We start from the raw sequence: 10,794 nt of genomic DNA on the forward strand, positions 1-10,794 counted from the left end.
GACCACGCCCCCACGCCGGGACACCCGGCAGCTGGGATGTGCCATGTGAGGGGTTCTGCCAGTCACTGTTTGGTGGTTAGGCCGCGGAGACTGAATTTTCTTCCTTCTCCCGGCTCTCCACACGTTACGCTTCCTACTCCCAAATCCATGTATCAGCCCCCTTCCGTAAATACCTCTGTGGCCGTCTTCCTAAATTATCCCAGTCAATTCGTACTTTTCGGATTGGGTTTGCAGAACAGTAGCGCGTCAATAATTTGTCCTTAGGAGGGCCACCGTAGCTTGCTCCTAGGCGCGTGCGCGGCTTGCGCGGGGAGTACGCGGAAGTGGTAGCGCCCCCGCGCCGGGGGATCGCGTGGGTTGGGTTGGGTTTATTTTCTTTGCGCGTCTGGGGCGCGGTAGGCCCATAGTGTTGCAGGTTGCTGCACTCGCCAAGTGAGAGGATTTAGGGATGTTGGGGCCTGTACGTTTCCCTAGCTAATAAGTACTATTGTAGTCAGCTTTGGCGAGAGCGGGAAGGGACCCCAGCCCGCGAGGCGGCCGCACCCACCCTTGCCCGCACCCAGCCTCGCCCGCGGCTCCCGCCGGCCGGCCGCTGGGGCCCGCCTCGCGGTTGTTTCTGTGGGAGCAAGACTGCACCGCAGACATTTGAGAGTGTACACATCCCCAGGTACGCCCTCGAGGCCAGCCCTGGAGCGGGGTCGAGGCGGTGAGGTCGTGACAGGCCTGCAGGTGGGGTCGGTCTGAAGGGGTAGAACTTGCTTCTACCTGCTGTAAACTCGGCCGGAAGAGCCAACCCCACAAGGCCCGAAGGTCTCCAGTTTCAGCGTGTTCTAAGTGCGTCCCTCGCCCCTTTCTTCTGGATACCCCGCATACTACCAACGGTCGCCACCTCTGGGTCTCCCCTAGGATCTCTTCCATGAAAGAGGGTGCTTGGGAACCAAATGTTTCCAAGTCAGGGTGTGGAAAGGTTGGAATCTCGGTGTCAGAAGGCTTTAGGCTGGATATTTTTCCTTTTCATTGTGTTGACTTATCCGTACAGCTAGAAGTGCTTTGACGACTCATAAAATCTTTATTGCTGTTTCAGCAATTTGCAGTCCTAGGCTTTCAACTTCTTTGGCACAAGAAGGGCTTATGTTTTAAAAAGTTTCTGGCATGTTGAGAGTAAAGGGCTTGTTTTGACTGAACATTGGAAGGAAGAAAGCAGGAAAGCAGTTCTGCATTAGTGAGGGGAGAATGTCCCCCTTGCTGCTGTAGACTGAGTGTTTGTGTCCTCCCAATTCCTATGTTGAAACGTAGTCCCTAATGTGAGGGTATTTGGAAGTGGGTGGGGCCTTTGGGAGGTGATTAGGCCATGAGGGTGGGGTCCTCATGAATGGGATTAGTACCTTTATGAAAGACCCTAGAGAGCTCCCTTAGCCTTTCTGTGTATGAGGACACAGCAAAAAGACTGCAGTCTGTGAACCAGGAAGCAGGCTCTCATCAGACACTGAATCTGTTGGCACCTTGATCTTGACCTTCTCAGCTTCCAGAACTTAGAAAAATAAAAGTTTCGGGGCGCCTGGGTGGCACAGCGGTTAAGCGCCTGCCTTCGGCTCAGGGCGTGATCCCGGCGTTATGGGATCGAGCCCCACATCAGGCTCCTCTGCTATGAGCCTGCTTCTTCCTCTCCCACTCCCCCTGCTTGTGTTCCCTCTCTTGCTGGCTGTCTCTATCTCTGTCAAATAAATAAACAAAATCTTAAAAAAAAAAAAAAGAAAAAGAAAAGTTTCTAGCTTATGGTATTTTTCCGTAGCCCCCGGAACCCAGTAAGATCTTAATATTTTCTAGGAAGGGGTTAGCCTGAGGTGGCAAAAGGAATGACTGAAGAACCGGAAGCATTAATTCAGGCCCCTCCCCCAGTTATCTCGGACAACATACAAGCACTTCACCACTTGGGCAGGACCTTTTAAAAATCTCATTACAGGTGAGGCCTTGGTGGGGGAATAAGGAGGTGGAGCTGGCTTAACCAGACTTTACTGAAAACAGAAAACCAGTGGAACAAAGATTACAAACAGGAGTGTGGACTGTAGCAAAACAGAACAGAAAGGGAGGGAAGAGGAGTGTCAGAAGAATGTGTGAATGATTAGTTCCTGTTGCCTAGCCCTCCGGAACTCTGGGTTCCTGACTTTTTTGTGAAGCCTGTTTCTCCAGCCCATGACTCTCTGAGCCCTTCCATTCTTCCGAGAAAAATCCTTTTCAGCAAGTCAGCCAGAGTCCGTTTCTGTGTCATGAAGAACCATTTACCTTGTTACAGGCTTCTCACAGGGCGTCCAAAGCCACATGCATTATCTTTCCCATCAGACCTTTATGCCTTTAAGTAAAGGACGTCATCTAAGTAATTACCTTAGCTAGAAATGTGGCTTCACTCCTTGGGCTTGGGAATCAGATAGAATCCCAGAATAGCCATTTATTTAGCTGTGTGATTCTGGGGGAAATTATATAAGTTCTCTGAAACTTGTTTTGCCCTTGTATATGCAGATTTGGTACACTGACACCTACTTTGCTTGCCTGTTAGGAAGATAGCAGCAGAGTCAGGGCCCACTGTAGGCACTCAATAAATTTTATTATTGCTGATTGTTGTTGATAGCCTCTCAAAACAGTCTCCTTACTAGTCCCTCTATCTTAGTTTAGACCTTAAGTATCCTCTGATCTGGACTATTACAGTAACCTTTGAACTGGTTTCTCTTTTAAAATTCATCGCCCAACTACCATCATCGTTACCTTTCTAAAGCAGACCTCTTTGATGGCTAAGATGAAGTCCAGACTCTCAAACATGGCATTTCAAGATCCTCAGCAGTCTAGCCTCAAACCACTTTCCCAGAATGCTCTCACTTAACATTAATTTAATAAACATAGAAGTGCCTCCTAGAGGCCAGACACTAATAGAGCTTACATTTTAATGGGGGGGAAACTATCAATAAAAACAAGATAATCACAAATCTTGACTGAGATTTCAATGAGGCGTGGGAAATTTCTGTCATCTCTTTTGTGGTTCTGCCTTTCCCACCATGAAAAAAGAGAATGTTTCAGGAAACCATTAGTTCTTTACTCTGAGTCCCAGAATGAGACACATGGCTTGGCAGATCCAAACCTGCTTTGCAATCGAGCTAAACTGGGCTGAATTCAACCAAGGTTAGCAAAGCCTCCTAGCTCAGTCACAGCCAGCCTCCAGGCTTGTGTGTGGGGCATAAATATTTATTGTGACTGCGAGTTTGGGTTCGTTTGTTATTTTAGCAAAACTGGAATAATACAGAGAACCAAAAGCCCTTGCTTGTGGACTGAATGTGTGGGTAAGGAAAAGAAAGAAATCAAGGCTCCTGTTCTCAGCAACAGAATGGTGAAAGGCATGAATTATCAAGGTAGAGGAGATCCGTGGGGGAAGGAATTTGGGTAGAAGGATCAAGTTCAGTTTTGACCATCTGTAATCTGCGTAGGCTAGCTGCTGCTGGACAAATAACTTTAAAATAGGAATGGCTGAACGCAGTCGATTTTTCTTTTCTTGTTCACAAAAGAGTTCAATGTGGGTATTCAGTGGATAATATACATTTATTCATGAATGTAAGCCCTTTCTACCTTTTGATCTGCCAGGCTCTATGGCTTCATCTAGTTGCGTGGGAAGCTGGGAAATGCTTAGCTGGGTGCTTGAGGTGAAGAGGATTTGGGCAACAACCAGCCAATCTCTCCAACTGCACCTTATTCTGGAATGTCCTTTAGCTATCTGGAAGATAAAGAGTTCCTGTAAGAGCCCGGCTCTCAGGTTTGATCTTGAGATATACTTTTGGAAATCAAAGACATACGGATGGTATTTAAAAATCACATGTAAAGAGAATAGAATGAAGTTTAGGACAGAGGTCTCTACTATTGGGCTTTTCAACATTTGGGGGTTTCAACAAAGGAGGAAGAGCTGACAATAGATCTGACAGCTTTCTCTTCCACCTTTGTTCATGTTCCTCATGCACCACGACTGCTCTCATTTCGCTCTCTTCCAGATTGTCCTTAATACCATCCCCTGCCCTTGGCAGATGACCACTGGCCCCTTCCTTTCCATAGCCCTAAAAATCCCAAACAACAATCTAGCCAGACTCATTCCTTTTTTTTTTTTTAAGATTTTATTTATTTATTTAACAGAGAGAGAGACAGCCAGCGAGAGAGGGAACACAAGCAGGGGGAGTGGGAGAGGAAGAAGCAGGCTCCCAGTGGAGGAGCCTGATGTGGGGCTTGATCCCAGAACCCCGGGGTCACGCCCTGAGCCGAAGGCAGACGCTTAACGACTGAGCCACCCAGGCGCCCCTAGCCAGACTCATTCCTGGCTTTAATGAACATGGTCAGAAATGTTTGGCTGTTCATCAATGGTAGCTCACCAGGACTGTTCAGCTACACCACATTTCTTAAATTCTTGTATAATTGTGGCTATGTGAGTGAGTTTTCCCTAAAGGAATGTAAGCAAAAGTGAGGTGTGTTCTTTCCAGACCTGACCTGTACAACTGCCTGCACTTGCCTTTCCCTCTGCTCTCAAACTGGAGTGGTGATGACTAGGATAACCTTGGGCAGCAGAGCTATTGTCGGCCTGGGTCCCTGCATGACTACATGGAAGAGAGCTGCTTGCCAACCTGGACTAGCTTCTGCAGAATGTCACATGAGCGAGAAGTAAGGGTTTACTTTGCGTGAGCCATTCCATTTGGTGTTCTATTTATTATAGCAGTTTAGACTATTCTAAATACATAGAAACTAGAACCAGGAGGGGTGCCTGAGTGGCTCAGCTGGTTAAGCATCCGACTCTTGGTTTTGGCTCAGGTCATGATTTCAGTGTCCTGAGATCAAGCCCCATGACAGCTCCATGCTGAGTGTGGAGCCTGCTTAAGATTCTCTTTCTCCCCCTGTGCCCTCCACCCGCCCCCCCCCCCCCGCCCTGCTCACGTGCTCTCCCTCTTTAAAAAAAATTTAGAACCAGGAATGGAGGGCTGCCATAATAAAAATCCAGACTATGTAGCATTGATTTAGCAGTTGGGTAACATGTAGTAAGGCAGATCCCTGCCATGTGGGGGAAATATAGTTGGTGAAACACTGCCTGAGAGAACCAGGAAGGCAAATATAGATTCCTTGTGAACCTATAATTATGGGAGAAGAAGTTGGAAAGAACCAGAATTTTAGGGTGAGTTGGCAGCTGCTTGCTGCTTTTAGCAAGGTACAGGTCCAAACACTTTGGAGCTAGATGCTTTTGAGGATTCAGGATTTTTCTAAATTTAGAAAGTTAAGAGGGCATCTACTGTATAGTACAAAATGCCCCAGCAGCACCCCAAAATCAAACACATTCCTGTTTCTGCAGTGAGATGTATGATTATTTTCACACTAAGAAGGATACATAAATAGCTCACATCAATTTAGGTCAAGTTTCACCATCTCAGAGTTACAGGAATGAGCTACAGAAAAACTTCCATTTCCCAGAGCTTTTTGGGTTTCAGATTTATGGATAAGGGGTTGCAGACCTGAATTATAAGAGATGAATCCAAACAAGAGCTAACTCATTTTCTTTTCTTTTTTTTAAGATTTTTATTTATTTATTGATGAGAGACAGAAAGGCAGAGCGAGAAGCAGACTCCCCACTGAGCAGGGAACCCGATACGGGGCTCCATCCCGGGACTCTGGGATCATGACCTGAGCCGAAGGCAGATGCTTCACCGACTGAGCCACCCAGGTGCCCAGGTTTGTACATTTGAAATATTGAAATTAATTATCAACTTTTCTTCCAGAAAAAGTTCATGAATTTACACTTTTAGTCACGACAGTATATAAGAATGAGCATGTCTCACACTCAACCAGACAAAGGTGGGGCTGTGGTGTCAGACAGCTCCCGAGGGAACCTGGGGTGGTCACAGCCTCTGTGGTTCCAAGCTGCCACCCTGCCTTTCAGTCTCATGGGAGCAACATGGCATCCCCTCGTCTTGGCTCTCATTTCTTTTCTTTTCTTTTTTTTTTAAGGAGACTTTTTTTTTTTTAAAGATTTTATTTATTTATTCGACAGAGATAGAGACAGCCAGCAAGAGAGGGAGCACAAGCAGGGGGAGTGGGAGAGGAAGAAGCAGGCTCATAGCAGAGGAGCCTGATGTGGGGCTCGATCCCATAACGCTGGGATCACGCCCTGAGCCGAAGGCAGACACTTAACCACTGTGCCACCCAGGCGCCCCTTGGCTCTCATTTCTTTACCTTTGTATACACCTGAGAATTATTATCCATCTACCTCTTTATTTGAATTTATTTTGTCTACTTCTAAAAGCTTTATGTAAATTGAGGATATCAGCAGTTTGCTTTCCTGTGTGACAAATATCTTTTTCCCAGTTTGTCAATGATTTTTAGACTGTATTGATTGATCAAAGCAAAATTTCATAAATTCATACTTTTGTGTGGTTAAATTTATCAAACTTCTGCCATTATAGCTTCTTGGTTTGGTGTCCTTCTTGGAAAAGCCTTTTCTACTCCAGGATCTAATGTAAATTATTCATGCTTTATTCACAAATTATATGGGTATATTTTTAAATTTTATTTTAATTTTTTTTTAGAGAGAGAGCAAGTGTGTATGTGAGGGGGGCAGGCAGAAGGAGGGAGAGAGAATCTTAAGCAGACTCTGTGCTGAGAGAGGAGCCTGACATGGGCCTTGATCTCATGACCTGAAGATCATGCTTGACCTGAGCTGAAATCAAGAGATCGTTAACTGATGGAGCCACCCAAGGGTCCCTATTTGGATGTATTTTATTCAAAATCTTTGATACACCTGTAATTATGTTGGTATAAACTATAAACCCAGCCTTATTTTTTCTAACAATTCTTCATTTTCCTCTACACTATTTTATTTACCCCACTGACTAGATTACCTATAAATCCCCTAATCAGAAACGACACCTTTATCATGAACTAAAATGGGTGCATATTTAGGTGTATTTCTGGATTTTCTCCTTTGTGCCACTGAGGTCTTTTTCTTATCCAGTAGTAAACAGTTTTAATCATGGCAGCACTATCTGGGTTTTCTGAAAAGTTATCTTTTTCATTGGTGTCCTCAGCATGGTCTGTAGAATTGGGGATGTGGAATCAGCTGGCAAGACTGGTGGTGCCAGGGCCAAGGAATTAGCTAGTGTGGCCAGGACGGCTAGGGCTGAGGACTTGACCTTTTGTGGTTGGCGTGTTTGGTGGGACCAGGGCCAGTGGCTCAGCCAGCACAGCTGGGGCTGCCAGGGCTACGGCCAAAAGGAGACTGTGTGAGTGGTCAGGAGATGGATTACCACTGGGGAAGTGGCTGAAAAAGTAAACATATCGAGAATAATGGAGTCCAGGTTTCCCCCCCTGTGGTGTTGGTGTGGAGTTGGAAATGTTTGTGAACTTGTGGTTTTCAATATGTGCACAGAGACTGACATGGACACAGATTGTAGGCAGTGTGTGTGTGTGTGTTCACATATTTTTAGCTCTGTCTCCGGTAAGAGTCTAGAACAACAATAGCCCAGTAGCAATGGGCATAACCAGTGCCCAGATCTTGGGTTCTAAATCCTGGTTCCCCCTAAAGGAAACTGGGGATCTTTGGATAAATGGCTGATTCCAGATACGGAAAAAACAAGGGCAATGTGAGCTTCAAAGATATTTTTGTGCCAGAAAGTAAAAATTGTTCAAAGAATAATAAGGGGTATGTCATGAGGATGTAATAATCAGCCTAAGGGAGCTTACACCAGCTAAATCTGGAAAAATTCAAGCGTCAGACAAATAATGATAGTAACAAATACAATCCACTCAATGAAGTAGAAACCCGTGAGTCCATACTGCTATAAATAAATCCATGAATAAATAAATAAATGGGGGAGAAGAGAAGACTCTACTGCACAGTGTGATGCTAACTAGGGTATGTAGAGGGAAGGAGAGAATGGGAAGCACCTTGCAGTCATTATAGTAATAATGGATTCAGGTAAGTTTCATTAATGGATGCCACAACCGCGGGTGAATGTTTGATGAGGAACAGAAGATTTACATCATTTCATAGGGGTCTCCACTCAGACTATGTGTTAATTGTTTATGAATTCGTGCTAAATACTTCTCAGTTGATTTTACCATAGAGAATGCTGACAGACACTATCTTATAAATGTTAGACCACCACCAGTATTGGGACGAATGGACGTCGTGGACTTCCTGACTGGCTGCTGTTAGAAGAACATGGCATCACTTTTGGGGTATTGCTGCCAAGAATATATAATTTGCATGTAGTTACGGGGAAATAGCAGATAAATCCGCACTGAGGGCCTGTCTCAGTCAGCTTGGGCCACTGTAACAAACTACCATAGACTCAGTGGCTTAAGCGACAGATACTTATTTCTCACAGTTCTGGAGGCTGAGATCAGAATCCCAGCCCGGTCAGGTTCTAGTGAAGACTCTCCTCCTGGCTTGCAGATGGCCACCTGTTCACCGTGTCCTCCCATGGCAGAGAGACTGAGAGACAGAGACAGAGAGACAAAGATGGAGAGAGAGAGAGAGAGAGAGAGAGAGAGAGAGAAGAATTTCTTCCTCTTGTTATAAGGACACTAATCCCATCATGAGATCCCAATACTCATGACGTCATCTAAACCTCACTAGAGAGGGGCTCCCAAAGGCCCCATCTCCCCATGGTAGATGGCTGATGATGGGTCACGTGGCTGGACCCTGAGGGTGGGCTCCAGGAGCCCAGAGTGACACCCCGCTGGCAGCCAACAAGGAAACAGGGACCTCAGCCCTACAACAGAAAGGAACTGATTTCTGCCACAACCTAGATGAACTCGAAGAGGACCCTGAGCTCCAGATGGGGCTGTAGACTCATCAACATCTTGGTTTAGCCTCACAAGAAAATACATTTCTGTTGTGTTCACGACCCCTACGCTGTGATACTCTGTTATGGCCGGCCAAGCAGATGAACACTGTGGGGTACGCAGTGGGGAGCCGACTAGCCTTATCTAAATAGTTAAAGTGCAAAGTGTGAGAATCTAGTTTTCAGTGGCTCTGTAGATAATGGCCCAGCTTCAGAATGAAGAAGGGACTGGGTGGAGTAAAATTTTGTTGTTGTTTTTCTTTTTTACATATCCAAAGAATGAGTCAGTCTCTCCAAAGAGCTCAGTTTTCTGAAAAGCTGAAGGCCTGTAAACACTTAATATTCTTTAAAAAATTATTTTGAACAGGCAACCATTTTTACATTCTTTGTTTTCTTTTTATTTTTAAACGTTCATAAACAGAATTAATGCACATTGTAAAAATCAAATGGGGGGAGGGGAGAGAGAGATCCAGAAAGGATGATCATGAAAATGCTGATTCATGTTTTGTCTGTACAAAGGCTGTCTCCTGCCTCAACTCGTCCTGTTCCCAGATACGATTTTAATAATTTCTCCCCCCTCCCCCCCCCGTGGTGGTGTCTCTATGTTTTTCAACAACACCCTTAACACCATTTTTTTTTAAAGATTTTATTTATTTATTTAACAGAGGGAGAGAGAGCACAAACAGGGGGAGCAGGAGAAGGAGAAGCAGGCTCCTTGCTGAGCAGGGAGCCTGATGCGGGGCTCGATCCCAGGACCCCGGGATCACAACCTGAGCCGAAAGCAGAGCTGAAAGTAGACGTTTAACCGACTAAGCCACCCAGGTGCCCCCCCTTACACAATTTTAAAAATGTATCCACTTTATGCGTTGCTGGTCTATGATGGGAGAGGAGTTAGTTCACCTCCATCAACTCTGACTTCCCCACCCTCCAAAATGGTTCTAGCCCCAGTCTCATTCCTTTACTATGATTGGGCATCTTTAAGCAAAACATTTAAATCTCAACTTCCTTTTTTTAAAGATTTTATTTATTTATTTTAGAGCTAGAGAGTGAGAGTGAGCTGGGGGAGGAGCAGAGGGAGAGGGACAAGCAGACCCTGTGCCGAGCGTGGAGCCTCACACCGGGCTTGATCTCACCGCCCTGAGATCATGACCTGAGCTGAATGCCCGACTGAGCCACCCAGGTGCCCCTAAATCTCCACTTCTTATGATGCCAGTCCTAGATTACTTATTGACTTAAAAACAAGCAACAAAACCCCCACAAAAATAGTAAAATATAAAAACAAATTAATGGTTTATAGACCCTGAGAAAATTTTCAGCAAAGTACAAAAATTTAAAGCATTCCTTTTTTAATTTTGTAATTCTTTACTGTGGAATAGCTCAGAATGTCACTTCTGTTTTATTTTTTATTTTTTAAAAGATTTTGTTTATTTATTTGACAGAGAGAAACACAGCGAGAGAGGGAACACAAGCAGGGGGAGTGGGAGAGGGAGAAGCAGGCTTCCCACTGAGCAGGGAGCCCAATGCGGGGCTCAATCCCAGGACCCTGGGATCACCCCCTGGGCTGAAGGCAGACGCTTAACGACTGAGCCACCCAGGCACCCCATCACTTCTGTTTTAAATAAAATTGATAACTGAGCAAGAAAACATAATTTGGATTCTAAAAAACTTGCCTTAATAAAAATTCCTTAAACAGTGAAAAAAAATCAAATCTTTTCTTATTCCACAAACGAGATAGTATTTAATTTCCCACTGTGAACTGTAAATCTTGATACTTCTATTGCCTTCTGCCCTCTTTACCCCATATCCATTCCCCTACTTTTGACAGCTATCGATCTGCTTTGACCAGAGCCAGATTAGTAACATTCATACTTTGTTTTGAAACTATGGTTAATTTCCCCATAATTTATCTATAGTTCAATTCTACAAGTTGGAAGTCTAG

General features: G+C 45.0%; 1 long non-coding RNA gene across 1 annotated transcript; it reads left to right on the forward strand.

The window, feature by feature from the left end:
• The first annotated feature begins 243 nt into the window (after positions 1-243).
• Positions 244-10,587, forward strand: LOC130544328 (uncharacterized). Its single transcript, XR_008960531.1, has 4 exons — positions 244-667; positions 4,509-4,686; positions 5,586-5,742; positions 8,167-10,587. It is a non-coding gene; the product is annotated as an uncharacterized LOC130544328 (long non-coding RNA).
• Positions 10,588-10,794: the final 207 nt, after the last annotated feature.

This window comes from Ursus arctos, unplaced genomic scaffold, assembly GCF_023065955.2.
Source record: "Ursus arctos isolate Adak ecotype North America unplaced genomic scaffold, UrsArc2.0 scaffold_2, whole genome shotgun sequence".
Lineage (NCBI taxonomy): Eukaryota > Metazoa > Chordata > Mammalia > Carnivora > Ursidae > Ursus > Ursus arctos.